The sequence below is a fragment of the Limulus polyphemus genome, unplaced genomic scaffold (assembly GCF_000517525.1).
Source record: "Limulus polyphemus unplaced genomic scaffold, Limulus_polyphemus-2.1.2 Scaffold544, whole genome shotgun sequence".
Classification (NCBI taxonomy): Eukaryota; Metazoa; Arthropoda; class Merostomata; order Xiphosura; family Limulidae; genus Limulus; species Limulus polyphemus.
The window spans coordinates 435,999-453,335 of NW_013666154.1; positions in this window are offsets into that span (position 1 = coordinate 435,999).

Consider the following 17,337-nt stretch of genomic DNA (forward strand, 5'->3'; position numbering starts at 1 on the left):
GCATACTTCAGCATCATTTTGATCAAGTACATCCAGCAATGCTTCGTGTGTACCCTGATGAAGACAGCTACTTTGAAGATGACACTGCTTCCATCCACCGTAATTAAATTGTACGTGCACGATTTGAGGAGCATGACGGAAACTTCAGGCATCTTTTATGTCCACCACAATTCAAGAATCTCAATCCAATAGAATAGGGATACCCAAATTGTGGCATGTGTACCATTGATGTTACGTGAAACTAATGTTGGTAGTACGTGAAAAAAAGTAACGCAAAAATTATAAAATTTGTAATAAGCCCAGTATAGGCTATCCGCGTACGTATACACACACTAGTCTCCTCATTTCTAGATTCGCCTTTCGTCTGTAAGAACTCCCCAGTGTTTTCTTCTCTTCAAATTGACAAAATTCGCACCATACATTCTTCAAATGTGCTTGAAAAAACAATCGCATCCTTCTCATTAATGAGTAAGTGTTAAAAAAAATTACTAGGATTTTTGTTTTTCAAAATGAAGTCGGGTTTGTATTTCCAAAAGTTCAACCAAAAATGGTATGCAAGCCTGAAAAGTTTGAGTACCACTGCAATATAGCATTTGTGGAATGAGCTTGAAAAACATAGTTGTCATCACTATCCTCTGCCTACCTCGCTCCATGAATTGCGTACAATATGAGTGACTGAATGGGAGAAAGATCTTCTGGACACCTTATGGGGTCTACGACACTTTGTATCATGACTGTTATTCGGGCAAAAGGTGACCCCAACCTGTTATTAAGTGTAGTTTTTTAATACACTGACGAGATCTTGTATTTATATGTGTATACATACAACTTTTTCAGTTTTTCTGAGTTCCTGTGAGGCCTAATCAAAGCAGTAGGTTTCGTTGCAGAGGCAAACAAAGGGATAATTGATGCAGGCAACCAGCCATCTTTAAACTTTTACATGGTTGTCTCAGGCTAACAAAGAGTTCGTAAATTCAGATTCTACGTTTTGATTGTGATGAGACCAGAAAGAAACCTCCAGTTTTGCAACTTGTTTTTAGTGGGTCTCGTTTCAATAACCTACCGGTAAAGTAACCTAAGGAGTCTCATTCAAACTTTTTAAATGAAAGGTTTTATCCAGACTTTTCAAAATTGAAGTGTCGTATAAAGTCTTGTGCTAAAGTTCAGCAAGCTAGTTCGTCTCAGGTATTCCGTTGTCCTGATATTGACCAGAAATAAGTGTTAAGTCGAATTGAAATTAAAATTTCTTTCATAGTTTTCGTCAAAGTTGTCTCTCTTTTTTTTTCATTTGTTTTAGCACAATACTCCTCCTATCTAAACTCCAGAACTTCTGATAATCCGAGGGTGGTTTGCCTATACATTAAGAGAAAAGGTGTGATTCGAGTGTGATTTCAAAAATCTCACTCCTTGTTATTGACAGAGTGAGAATTTACATCCTTAAAGGTGTAAATTTAGACCACATAATAGTTTATACTCCTGCTATGTGTATGAAGGTGTGAATTTGTAAACAGGATAGAAAGAAAGTCATGTGAGTAGCATGTGAACAAAAAAATAATTTGTTTGTTTGTTGTTAAGCACAAAGCTGCATAATGGGCTATTACTGCTGTTTATATATATCAATACTTCTGGCGATCACATGCTTTATCTATTAACATTTAAAGATACTCGAGAAAAATTTATAAATTATATCAATAAACGTTTATTCCTTCGAATTTCTGAAAATTGAATTCATTATTAACGATAATTTGCTTGTGTATGATGCAATATTAATTCAAAAATTAGAAGAGTTTTGAATTTGATTCGTTAGACTTAGAGTTGTATTAATTTTATCTTTCTGTAATATATATTTCTCTTTTCAAACATTTGTAGAAATTATATATATTTTTGAGCTCAAGGTTTTTACATACAAGTCGCCAATTTGCAGCCATTATTCCAGAAAGGATGCTTCTCCATAAGGGCTGTTTTTGTCCGTACTATTAATTTCGGTCACTTTGTATACATGATAATCTGGCATATAAAAACTACGTAGACAGTGGATGTGGACCGATGTCGCTTGTCATATTTAGACATGTATGCTGGTCAATTCCGATAAACAAAGAGTATGAACATTAGATGTTACAGTATTATGAATGTCAGAGTATGTATCATGTCACAGTATATACGAATATTTTGTGTCACAGTTGCGACGACTTACTTATTGTCCATACGCTATGTGCACTCGTACGTACCATGCTGTACAAATACCATGTAGTACGTGCATGTGCTCGTCGCTTGTTTGTAAGTGACCAATGTTTGGTGGAAATCTATACCATACCCATAATGTGAAGTTCATATCGACAAACATATTATACAAATCTTCATATTGACTTGTTTGAAAGATGAGAGAGGTGAGGGGGGTGTTACCAGGACTACCGAAAGTACCACTTACTCTTTCCTTTCTCAGTACTTTATGTTCACTGGATGTTAGGGTCAAAAACGGTCTTTATGGCGACCGATTCTCTCAGAAGTTTCTGGCTTTTTCTAGTCTAAACTGTCCAAGCCATTTGATTTTTGTATTGGATTCTGGTGAGCATCAGATCACAAAACTGACATTCACATGGGAAAAAGATGCGGTCCTATTATTGAGTGTGGTAGGAGTAGCTAGGAGCTATAACACTTTCCTTTACACTTAGTTTGAGTTTAAAGTGTACTATAGTCTGATATTGAATAATTTCACTGCTCCACAAAATCGAACTTTTTTCTCTCGTCAAAGATTTAGACATATCGGTTTTCGGTTTTCTTCTAGCACATCTTGTTATTGAAATATGACTGGTATTAATTTCAGCACAACTTAGGTAATAATCACACATTAGGCTAGTTAACGTTACAAATTTATTCATTTTTCAGTATAATTCCCATAAACGTCATACACACCATACACTTGGTTAAATTTATACAGTACGCACTTATGAAAAAAGAAATGTACAACAACTTAAATTATAATTAAGGTAGTAACCTTTCATATTTGATCGGTCTCATCCCGAAAACATGACGTGCTAAAGGAAAACCAAAAACATATTTGGAATTAGTGTCCCAAGAACTATCTACCCCACCTATAGTTATATCTAATGAAAATGACTTGTTGTCCAGTGTTTTTAGTCAGCAGGAGTCAAACTTCGGTAAAGCTTGGTTGTAATATTTTTCATTGAATGTGTTTGATCTGTTCGGTGGTAACCAAAGGTCAGCGTGTAAATAACTGGCTTAAACAGCCAGATAGATTCCATATTTGTCTAGTATGTGTCTTTTTGAATAGCCCTTATTTTCGTCCTTTATTTCATTAGTTTCACTCTACACCAAATAACACTTAGTCCTTTACTGTATGGCCGAGCGTGGCCTAGTAGCTAGCGTGCTGGAACAGTGATTCCCATAATTCGTACCAGTTGCCGCAGAAACGCGCTCCGCACCTTGGAACCGTGGGGGCGCTATAAGAGTGATGGACACATTCTGCTATAAGGTAAGATCAGACAAGAACTCCCCAAGAGTTGCGGTGGGTGCTATTAACCAGCTACCTTCCCTCTAGTCTATCAGTTCAAGATACAGTTCAAGGCGGCTAGTGCAGATAGCCTTTGTATAACTTTGCTTGAAAGATGCAAACACAAAATCCTTTACTATCACCATTGCCGCTTTCTCTGTCACTTATCAGTTAGTCACGTGTCAGCTAGATTCTTTCGAACCTTCATTTATTGAGAACCACATTTTGGCTTCGTGAAATTAAATTATAGCCTTTTGATCTGAGTTTATAATATATTTCTATACGTTATATTTCGCAAAATAATTAGAGTATACTTAGAGATTTTTGCGATTGTATTGTTTTGACTTACTTTTGTACAATAATATACTTTTTATAGATAGTTTGTAACTTACATAAAGATTTATCAAACGCCGCATAACGTGATGCTTAACAGTTGATAAAAATATCGCCAAAGGAAGAAAAATTCAAATTGAAGCATATTCCCTTAGCATAATAAAACTATATATATACTCAGAGTCAAAATACTGAACTACATAATAAAACTATATATATACTCAGAGTCAAAATACTGAACTACATAATAAAACTATATATATACTCAGAGTCAAAATACTGAACTACATAATAAAACTCTATATATACTCAGAGTCAAAATACTGAACTACATAATAAAACTATATATATACTCAGAGTCAAAATACTGAACTACATAATAAAACTATATATATATACTCAGAGTCAAAATACTGAACTACATAATAAAACTATATATATACTCAGAGTCAAAATACTGAACTACATAATAAAACTATATATATACTCAGAGTCAAAATACTGAACTACATAATAAAACTATATATATATATACTCAAAGTCAAAATACTGAACTACATAGTCTCTGTCATACCATCTGGAAAGATACGATGAATATAAAAAAAAATCGGCATCTCAACCAGATAAGATCAGAAAAATGATCTGTTTTTACTCAAAAATTACAAAATAGAACATCCCCACACTGACAGAGCAGTTTTAAAATTCCTCCATGGTTTGCTGAATTAAACGTACAATTCAAAGCTTAAGTATACACTAGTAGCTGTCAATTCTATAACAACCTAGGACACAGACGTGAGGTGCGCATTATGGGAAAACACGATCTCACAACAAGGTCTAATACAGACGACTCAATCGTGAACCTTAGCTAAGGAGAAGTAGAACCAAGCCTATATTCTCATGCTTACAGGAGGTCATTCAATCCTAGATCTCTGCTTTCCCACACACACTTAGTATAAATACCTATATACATTCTACATAGACTTTTAGAACAAAATCATGAGTGATGGCTAGTGCAGTGATGCCTCTTGTACACAAACCCATAATAATAATAAACAAGTGATTAATCGCCCTACATTAGAGACTTCTAAGAAAGAACTCGTACGAATGAGAAAAATGCTACTTTTTTAACTGATGGCGCCACATGAGTCTCGTCAGAACTACTTGATCAGTCTACGTCAATACTATTTAACAACATTATTTGAACGATATTCTGTGTAGTTTATTGCAGTGTACTACATGATTAAGATATAAAAACTGACGGCAATAACTGCGAAAAAGCAGAATGCTCTTTGGAGCGTTTTTGTTGTTTAGATAACTGTTCTCTTGAAAAACTTTGTCTGAACTTATCTGACATTTTTTGGTCAAAAAATAGAATATAGAATTTGTGTATATTCTATTTTTACGAACTTTAATGTGTATATTTGCGTATATTATATTTTTACGTATTTAACTTTAATGTGTTTCGCCACAGAAGACTTTATCTTTTTATTACAGTACCTTAGTCGTTTTTTTCTTGTCACAAATATTATTATATTTTATTATTAGTCGTCTTGATTGAAATACCTATTTCAGTCTTTGCGCAACGATTTGTTTTCAGGATAAATTAGGATTAGATCACTGCATGTTCGTTGTTTTTAGTATAAGCTTTTGTTCTGTTACCATGTGTTCGCGCCGTTCTTCAGAATATAGAACAATAGAAACGTGTTTATCATGCTCAACAATAAAAATGCAAACAATCAGAACAAGCTGTCTTTCGTATATGTCGTGGTGGAAGAATTTTAAGATCACCATAGCTTTTATTACTATTTTAATATGAGTTTTAGTGATAAAATTCGCTGGATTATTGAGTAGTAAATGTCCTTCACCAATTACAGTCATCATTCCTGAACTTATAAGCAATCTACATTAAGTTAACAAATAATTTTCTTGTGTTTATCCTTTATCCCCATCAAACAAAAGCATTATCTTCTAAACACTGTTGATTTATTGGAAGTACCAGCGGGGGAAATTTGTTTGTGGAAAAACCTCTTTCTATCATTTAATATATTAAATAATAAAAAGCAAACAGCATTTCAAACGTACAGCTTATACCATACTCTTGATCCAATACAAATAAACTGTTATACAAGGTTACCAAATTCTCACTTTTAATATTTCTTCTTTGAGGTTTATATTTTAATCCTTTTATCATCTTTTTTTTTAATTACTACACACTATTGGTTTATCTATGTAATTATCTATATTGACAGTCAGTTACTTCTTTTTGTAGTACAGGTAAAAGTTACTTTTTTTTTATATTTTAACCAAACTATAGTACGTGTAATGTTAGTTCTCGGTAGTGAGTTGGATGTGGTGTAGTGACTAACGTACAAGACTGTGAAACCAAGGGCTCACAGTTCACATCTTGTTGCCTCAAAATCGCGCTCCGCATTTTGGGCCTGTGGATTCGTTCAAAGAGTGACAGTCTTCTTTGAATGCCTCTATTTAACTAGAATAGCCTAAGGGTTGCGGTGGGGGCTAATGATTAGCTGCCTTACCTTTAGTTTGTCAGCTCAATATTAGGAACGGCTAGAGTGAATATCCAAGGGAAATAATCAAACCGTGGTGAGTTGTTTTCGTTACTCAAACATTACGAAAATAAGATGTATGTCATTAATACTGTTTAAGGGCTCATGACACAAATCTTTTGGTGTAAAAATATTTGGCATTTACTTTCGCGTCATTCAAATATTACTATGTTTTGAGAAACTACATGAATAACTACTACGAGTACTTCAAACACAAGTTCTGAGAGTTATTAACCGCTACTATATTTGTATTATTAAAATGTCTTAGTTATCTTTATAGCGCCTGTGTATAATGAACTTATGTTTCTGGGCTTGAATGATATGTTGTCTTAAATATTTTTAAAACTATTTTATAAAATATAGCTATGTATATTTCCATAACACACGTAACTCTCACATTCTGTACGTATGATTATATATTAGGTGATATATTAGAATTTCGGCTGAAATTATCTGATAGTTTGAAATATAGTGCTAATTTAACTTTTTGAATAAATCTGTATCTTAAATATAAAATGGTTATCTACACACTCATATGTATATATACATTTTGATGTAATGTACATGGTTAAATAGTCGACAAATTTAATTATTTAATATTTACTATTTTTATGCCTATATTATGCTTTATTGATATTATTTGTCAAAATTTAATATTTTTTATTTTTTCCAGCATGAAAGGATCACAAAGGTTTGATGTTGTTAATAATTTATGAAAATGTATGTTCACAAACAAACCTGACCTCTGGTTGAATTTAATTTACATGTTTAAGGAGTATTTTATAATATGTCCAGGTATTTTCTTCTTCTTTGTCTTTTGCCTTGACATTTCTTGACACAATTCCGGCAACTTAATAATATGAATTATATTGAGGTAGTTTTTAGCTCATTCAAAGGGTTTGAGAGGAAAATACATTTTACATTACCTTGTTTTGTAACACAGTACAATGTGCTTTTTTACATAAGTAGCTCTGACATTATGAGTTTTTATAGAAATAACTTGCACAAGTATCCGAGAAACTTTGCCTTTTTTTAACGGAAAAAAAAGAACAAAAAGTTTGTGTGGGTTTACATATAACTTTTATTTTGATACAAAGGTTTTCAGGAGATTATGATGTTTAATACACTCAAGTTCTTCTAGGGTCCTGAGCACTATGAGTTTTAATACAACTGAAGTACCTAAGATTGTCCATATAACTACGTTACACAAGAATCCAGAACACTATAAATTTAGGAACGACTAAGTTGTACAAGTGTTAGCTATACTATATACTTTTTATATAACTTTGGTATTTACTATGTTTTTTTTATATAACTGTGGTATTTACTATGTTTTTTATATAACTGTGGTATTTATTATGTTTTTTATATTACTGTGGTATTTAAGTACCTCGAAGTCCAACACAAAAGCCAAAATTTTCCCTAAAAATTTACGTTCAGTATTGTTAAACGAACAATAAATTGAACACGGAAAGAAAAATAAAACAAATGAACTAACGAAACTTTTATTGACACAAACGTATACAAAAGTACCAAAAGTCCTGTCCAACCTTTACTTCTGTGTGGCTATACTCGGGCTGAAGAAAGACAAAGTCCACAGGAATAAAAAAAACTAGAGAAAGAAGTATGAAAATAACCCAGCTGTAATACTCAGGCCAGAGCCTTAGTAAGGTATGGCACAAGCTTGCGGGTTACATACTTCATCCAATAGCTTACATACAATTTTAAGATATTCCAAGCCAGTTTTGCAGTATCACCTGTTTGAATAGGGTATCTTCCAAAATGTCCATACAGAAACGTGTACATGCTAACTTGAGACTTAAGAACAAAAGTTGTAGTGTGTAACCTTTACTTCTGTAAAAGGATTAGCACATGTGATTAACTACGGGCAGAAACTGCATGAAAGTTTTGAAAACATTATCTGGATATGCCTTAATAAAGGTATATTCTATACTAGTTATGGAAGAGAGAGATTAATGGCTGATGTGTTTTGATACAAATAAGTTTCCCAAGAACCCAGTAGCTTTGGAACAACTCCGCTTCTGCCTAACCGCCCACTACACCACGAATTTTGATAAAGTTAAATTGACCAAAAATCCAATACATTATGACTTTTGGAGAAACTATATTAACAAAGTGCCCATTATACTATAAGTTTTGATACAACTACATTGCCCAAATGTCAGGTACAGTATAAGTTATGGTATAAATTTAAATTTCAACTTCGACTGTCCAAGAACATTTTAACTATTGTATAAAAACATTACTCTACTGTTAAGAACAGGATTGAGTGCATTAACTTGCTCAGATGTCCAGGGTATTAATTATTAGTTTTGATACACCAAGCTTGTCCAAGTGTGTGTTCTCGATATAATTATTTTGTGACATCTTAGACACTATATTTTTTTGCTAGGTGTGGCCTAGTGGTTAGCATGCTCTGACTGTGAATCCGAGAATTTATGATTAGTGTCCCGTTCGCGCAAAATCTGGTTCTACACTTTGGGACAAGAGTGAAATACAAAAGTAACGGTCAAATCGCATTATTCGGGCATGCAATAGTGGATGATGGGTACTGCTGGCTAGCTGCTCTTTTTCTTGTCTATCATTTCAAAATTAGAGATAGGTACTACTCGCAAACAGCCCTTTGTGTAACTTTGCGAGAATATTCTTAAACAAAGCCATTATTTCAGTCCAAATGACTTTTCTACATCAAATTAAATTAATGTTTTTCTTATAGTAACCTTTTGATAATAATGCTACAGCCAAAACTTGCTCTTTTAAATAACCAATTTCTCATTGATGTCAGAATACATCATTTTGTATATTTAATTACAATGTGATAAACACAATGAAGAAAAAAAATAACTGCCCATTTTTTCTTTGTTTGCTTGTTTCAGTTATGCTACGTTGATTTTTGTCCATATTTTCGAGCTCTCATATCTTATCTATCATACTTAAAAGAAGAAATACACATATTTCAATTTTCCACAAAACTTCTAAAATTCTCCTAAATAATGAGTTTCTTACAACAGACCTTCAAGCTTGTAGATATAAACATAGGACTTATTTTTAGCTACTTTCTTATTTTTCAAACGAAATTGTGATATGTATGTATATGAGCACTTATGTATAATGAAAAATAAGTTTATAGACGGAGTCAGTGATAGAAATCCTTTTTTTAATTGCATCAATTTGTTCCTCCCTTCTCCAATGGCTCAGTGGTAAAACTAAGAGCTCATTCGCTGAAAACTTGGGTTCCATGCTCGTGGAATCACTTTAGTAATTTATTGTTATATCGTTAGAGGGCAACATAAATGATATGAAACAATCATTTCTTTGTTGTTGTTGTTAGTAAAGTTTTCTTCCAGGTTACAAATTTATTCAGGTGACGATGCCTGTATCGTTTACTTTCCTCAAACACCTTAGCTTGTTCTTATAATCCTGTAATCATTGCAATAACTTCTAAGAAGCAGGCCATTGTAATTATTAAACCACACAAATGTGTATAAGTATGCTCCCTATCAGCGTCACATGGAGATATTTGTTTATCGTTGTCACTATTTCTTGCTGTTTCTTGCTGTAACGCTGATGACTATGGAACCCCCCCCCCCTTAAAGTGAAATTAAAAGCTCGCCCACAGGTGAGCGAAAGTGAATCAGCGATAATTAGCAAAATCTGTAGCCGTAGAGACACTCCACTTGATGGAAGAATGTGAATAACAAAATCTGTAGCCGTAGAGACAGACACTCCACTTCATGGAAGAATGTGAATAACAAAATCTGTAGCCGTAGAGACACTCCACTTCCTGGAAGAATGTGAATAACAAAATCTGTAGCCGTAGAGACACTCCACTTCATGGTAGAATGTGAATAACAAAATCTGTAGCCGTAGAGACACTCCAATTCATGGAAGAATGTGAATAACAAAATCTTGAAGTGGAGTGTCTCTACGGCTACGTCTCTACGGCTACAGATTTTGTTATTCACATTCTTCCAGGCTACAGATTTTGTTATTCACATTCTTCCATGAAGTGGAGTAATAGAGACAGACACTCCACTTCATGGAAGAATGTGAATAAAGATGATGTCTTAGAAGAACAACAAAACCTAACATCGCCATGACCTCATTTTCATTTAACACAATAGGTTAGCCACCATTTATAACAAGAACTATCTCCTTTTTTATTGCAGCTTCATCAGCATTAAACATAGGAGAGCCCACTTTTACAAGAGTTGAGATGGCGCTGGTGTCACGGTTGGCAGGTCGCAACGTATTGCCTCTACAGTGTTCTCAAACACAGACAATAAGTGCGAAACTAATTAATCAAAAATAAATAAAAAGTTATAAACTCTCTCCCATAACCAGTTGATAGCGTTGATTAATAGAGAAGTTTATGAAGAGACCCACAAATTACTCCACACTTATCCCTGAGATGTTGAAAAAGGTATCGTACCTCGACCTCTTTACAATAGTCGCTGGGACTCATTTGTACTTCCACAGTTCGACAACTGGGACAATTACCTTTCAAGACAAAAGCAATATTTTATCAACAGAAGACGATGTATAACGTCAAAGTAATCTTTTATCAACAGAAGACGATGTGTAATGTCAAAGTAATCTTTTATCAACAGAAGACGATATATAACGTCAAAGTAATCTTTTATCAACAGAAGACGATGTGTAATGTCAAAGTAATCTTTTATCAACAGAAGACGATGTGTAATGTCAAAGTAAGCTTTCATCAACAGAAGACGATGTGTAATGATTTTATAAATACTTTCTTGCATTTAACCATTATTTTCTTTTGTATTCTTAGAAAATTCCTAAATATGTTATATATTAAATTAAGTTTATAATATTAAAGCATAATTTAAATTTCATCGTTTTACATAAGGTATAGTTTATTTTGACGAATAATATCAGCTCTAAACCATCTTTCTAATTAATCGTTCAAAGGTCATCAGTGTGAGGGCGTGTTGACGTTCACTGTCCCTGCACCCTGTTTTCATGAAAGTTTATGGAGAACTCTCCAACTCTCTGTCGATACAAGTTCATCTTCGACACTTGACCTCACGGCAAGAGAACCTTTACCGAACCTCCCTCCTACTGCTATGTTATTACGTCACAAACCACTAGCACACAGCACGAAAGCACGAACGCTCTCACATCTTTTCCAGGTGTCATTTTCGTGACCCCGAAAAGAAGTGTGTCAAAGGGCACGACAGAAAATCTGAATCAATGATGCAGAAGATCTATTCAAAAAATATCAAACGTCCTATGGAATACTTCTCCATGGTTGAGATCGTCAGCTACAACCCCAGGGGTGGGTTTCAAGTAAACGTTTTCTGAAGTGATCCCTGAGGACGCTGTCATGATCGGTACGAACAGGAAACACTGAGAGCGGCCCCAAGGAATGATAAATGTTATTAAATTAAAGCTTTGTTCTGAGAATCTCGTAGCCAGAAAAACAGTACCTCTACTGAAAACATCCAACACACTACATGGACTTCCTGCTACATGTATATTTCTGCTATATGACCTTGGGTTACTTAACAACAGCTCTTTATTTATTTATATTCAAATGTAATGAAAACAAGATGTTTAAAAACATCAGCACACTTTAAGTATATAGTATTTCATTTTGTTACGTAATTTCAAAGTTTGAAAGTATGTTAGAACATTCAGTATGATAAAAATCTTTCACTGGAACAAATTAGTAATGTTACAGCGTAATTTAGTTTTATTTGGTTATTCAGCTTATTTGATAATTTTTCACAAAGTTACAGAAAGTGCTACCTGCACACAGCCCTCTCTAATTTTGGATTAACAGCACCCACTGTCAGCTCTTGTGATACTGTGTCTTATCAAACTGTGAAATTTGACCATCACTCTATAGCTTTATACAACTATATCGGATACCAAATATATAGCCATGTGAAAAAATACTTTAGGTCATATAGAGCTATCAGTATTGATCTAAGAAGAGTATTCTGAATGTTAAAATTTGATTTACTGTTACACATTGAGAATGATGAGAAAAGAACTCTCTACAGACCTAAGGAAGAAGATTGTTCAGAAGCACAATTCTGGAAAAGGCTATAAATAAATTTCCAAGGTTCCCAATTTTCCATTAAGTAATGTAAAATCGGTTATGAAGAAATGGAAAGTGTGTCACACTACCTCAACCTTGCCAAGATCTTAGGTCGCCCTAAGAAAGTCTGCGCTCGAAAAAACAGAAAAATTGTTAGAGAGGCAACTATCAAGGGGGTGAAGACGTTTGCAAGGTACTGTATATATGGATTAATAGTATCGTAATTGTAAAATAATATTGATTTGAATGTGATTCACATATATACATCTTTAGATCTGTTGTATGATGTTCGTTTCGAACATTCTATGTTTGATAAACCTTTATTGTATCAAACTTTTTGTTCCATCAGTTTAAAATCGCCAGAGTAAGGGTGTCCCAGCCCGAAACGTTGTGAACATTAAAATATCTACTTATAATTTATCTTTTTTTTTGTGATATAAGTTTTATTCTTCTTTCGTTTTCGACTTAATTGTGCCATCATCTTGATACTATTCTCTAGACTACACCTAAAATTATCTTAACCCTACACTTAGACTTAAGAAGTTTTTTCTAAAGTGATGGCCGTCTTCCGATCACCCATTTTTCACGGCTTGTTTATTTATACTCATGCAGAGACTGTGCGGCCTCCTATACTGACGAATCTAAGCGCCATCTTGAAGTACTGACGCATGAACAAAAAGGAATATTTGTCAAAACCGGTAGAAGAATTGAAAAATCCTTCTCGCTCCACAATAAGTCAGCACATGAACGTAAGGACATTCAATCAGCATATAAAAATGTAAAATTCTCGCTACTGCTAAGTTTGAAACTGAACTTCTGATAAAAGAAATCTTACAAATAAACATATCTTTCACTCTCAACAAACACACAATCATTATGCAAATTTAAATTGTTCTAACTCGATATTGTTTTCTATATTTAGGTCTGTACATCTGTTTCTGTAATTATATCTGTTTTCTTTTCTGTAGATTATTGATGATGGAATCCTTGTTATTCCGAAATGTTTAATAAACCTATTTGGTGATAAAGCTACGTTTTCGGGCTAATGAATTGTTTTTGATGGTTTTCTATTCTATGATTTATGGTACGAAGATGGGATGACTTCGTGTCCTTTATCAATACCAGCCACCTTATCACTAGGAGAGTTCTCCTCAGGTAGGTGGCCGAAGGATTATGCTTATTGTTTCATTTCTTGTGGATGTGATCTCAACAAGAATCTTGGGTCCCACAACAGGTTGACCTAAGATGACTCTTGCTTTTAATTACCTGTCTTTTTGGATTCTTCTCTGTTGTACTTTAGGTTGATTGTCTTTGTCATCTCATTCGTCGGGTTTTGTTATCACTGGAAGTTCTCCTTCTGATACTGTAAGGCGTTCTTGATCACAAACTGTGAAAATGTTTGAAGTAATTTCAATCTCACATCTCTGTTTCCGCATGAAATATATTATCAATACACATTATTCCCTAAAGTCAATTACCCACATATCATGTTCTATGTAGAATCTTCCTACAGTGAAAAGGATTTCCAGCTTTCCTCTTACTGGAACTTTATGACCACTTGCTATTCCATTTTGTTCCTTCATTCCCAATTTTAATTAATAACACAGGTCAAAGAATAGTAGACGTTTATTCTGTGTCAATCAACATGATGCAATGCTTCCCATCAAGAATACGTTGGTTTGTGGATTGGTTTCTTTAGATAATGCATTCTTTGCCCAATTACCGAAGGTAAAGTATTATTATCTTCAAGATTTTGTCTTCTTTGTTAATTAACAATGGCTGATTCATATATAATGTCTTCGTTTTCCTTTTCCTGACATTCTGTGGGAGCATTTTAATATTTTACAATGACTTCTTTCTACAGTTCCTAGCAATATGCCCTTTTAAGATACAGTTGAAACACCTTTGTGTTCTGTAGTTTACCTCTTCTGTTATGAGTACACAGTTATATAATTAATCCTTTTAGTTCTTCTAGATCTCCACCAAAGAGAGAACTGATGTTTTTACACTATTTGATTTGACATTTTCATAATTCCTGGGTGATATTTTTAATTGTTTATCTACGACTTTAACTGATACTATTTCCATCACTAACTGAATAGTTTCTCTTGAAGATGTACATATACTAAGGCATCAATTAATTGGTTGCATGCCAACGAATCCGTCACTTTACGTGGAGTATCTGGATAAGTTGACTGAGCAAGGCTTTTACACCTCTTCAGCAAATTCAGCTAAAGTCTCGTCTTTCATTCTTACTCTGCTCATGAATTTTTCATTTCCATAAAGTTTTGAATTTCGCATCTAGTACGTGTCGTCATTTTGAAGTTGGATCTAGATATTTTATTTTAACCAAAATTAGTTCACACTAGTATTGCGATGTTTTATGTTGTTAGATGGGTTACTGTGGATTTTAGTACATAATGCCAAGCCAAAACAAAAACATTTTATATATTTTGCTTCAAATTCCACTGTTAGCGTTACCAACATTCACCAATAGGCCCGACTTTACACATAAACTACGTCTAGTAGATAATTATTCTTACTTGCTGATTTCGTCGAAGCATAAAGTCAGTATTCACAGTACTGAAATGATTTACTAACTGATAAACTGTCTATATTATGCACTGATTACTCAATAACTAACACACATTTATATGGCTCAAATTATTTCATAAACATCGAAAAAGTTCCAGGCTTTAGGCCACGCCCATCACGTTACGTTAAACGTTCTTCCGGGTGAAAAATGATATAAATTTTGAGAAATGTCTAAAATGAAAAACGTGGATTAAAGAAATACATTCTACTTAAATCGAGTTCCTGAAGTTGAGATACCTTAAAATACTTTATTTAGAATGGTACACATAATTGTGTATACTTCCGTTAATGATGATTTAGATTTTTTTCACTTCTTATGAGGCGAGGTGAATGATTTTATAAAACATACAAATAAAATTTAACCTTATCTCACACCGAGAAAATTGTGTTCCAAAGATCACTTGTGTAGACTTTCGGATCTTGACTGGTGGCATTGTATAGTTTACCAAGTACATAAAGTAAAAATAAGAAAAAGGAATAACTTGTTTTCCCGAATATTTTGATTAGATGTTTCTTTTCTGATATCGAACTTGGGCAGATGAAGAATATATAGCAAATTACATGGTCAGGATACCAGCTAAGCTCTTAAGTCACTGGTTAAAATACAACACAATCGAATAAGAACGAATAATGTGGGTGAAAGTCAGGTGTTCTTAGCACGTACACATTTTTCTTTAAACAGCAGGAAACGTGCACGCACATCGAATAGAATTCTTTTAGATCCTGGTTACGCCTCCACCCCCTTTCATTTCCCCAATCCGCTATTTTTTTAAGTTTTTACAAATTAAATATTTATAACAGACATGGGCTAACGACAGGTTAGTGGAATGCTTCTAACGTCATCGATGAGACGACCTTTGGCTCCTGGATTTCGGGTGTAAAGTCTTATCATGGAGTGAAGTGTTATTTTTGGGTTACTTGCAAATCTAAGGGTTCATAACATAAGTTTAACGTCTATCGCATTTTGGTTTTGATTTTCAAAACCATTAATGAAATGGAATAACACTTCTTGTTACAAAAACAAATAAAATTAAAAGTAAATAAAAACGAGTCATCTCTTTAGCAGTTTCAATATTCTGTTGGCTCTAGAACATAAGGCTTGAATATCCTAATTTCATAATTTTTGATTCATGAAAATGTAGTCACAAGAAAACGTAAATTTTAAATACAACAACACGAGAATTGTGCCTTATATTCTTATTTGAGACATAGAACAAAATTATCAGCTACAAAGTATATTTTTATTTGATGTAAAATTAACAGATTGAATTTTGAAGTCACACACATTAAAAGAGTCACACTCCTTGAAAGAAAATTCCGACCACACAGTTTTAAATCGTCAAACATATGATACACAGATTAAAATTTGTTTAGTGCGTATAACAGTAATTGTGCGTACAAAAATGTTACAAGAGGTGGCTGTAATATGAATAGTATGATTACCACTTATTGTACAGAAATAAAGATAGATAGCTCGTGGGAACTACAACCTCCTCCTCGCTTGCTTCAAAGTGCACGCAATAAACAGATCAGGAATAGGCAGATATGCTTCAGGTGTGTTCAGATAGGTTGCTAACCCACTCGTTTTTGAATTTAACCGTAAAACAGCATTAAACCAATTATAATGTAGAAGCAACATGAATACAACACACTTTACCCTTATCTCACTCACGACTGACCCAAGGAGTTGTTTTATATATTAAGTTTATATCTTACCCTCATATTTTATACTTACAAGACTGTTATTTGTGTTTCAAAGTAATTTATTTAGCATTTTCAACTTTTTAAAATATTTCCAAACTCACCGAGAGAAATTTATTGTAGTACTATTAATTCTGATGCTTTCCCCTCCTAGGAGAGAAACCTACTATCAATCCTGACGCTATCTCTTCCTAAGAGAAAAACATGTTATTAATCCTGATGTTAACCCCTCCTAGGAGAGAAACCTACTACTAACCCTGATGTTATCCCCTCCTAGGAGAGAAACCTACTACTAACCCTGATGTTATCCCCTCCTAGGAGAGAAACCTACTACTAACCCTCATGTTATCCCCTCCTAGGAGAGAAACCTACTACTAACCCTGATGTTATTCCCTCCTAGGAGAGAAACCTACTACTAACCCTGATGTTATCCCCTCCTAGGAGAAGTAAACCTACTACTAACCCTGATGTTACTCCCCTCCTAGGAGAAGAAACCTACTACTAACCTAGATAGTTAACCCTACCTAGGAGAGTAACCT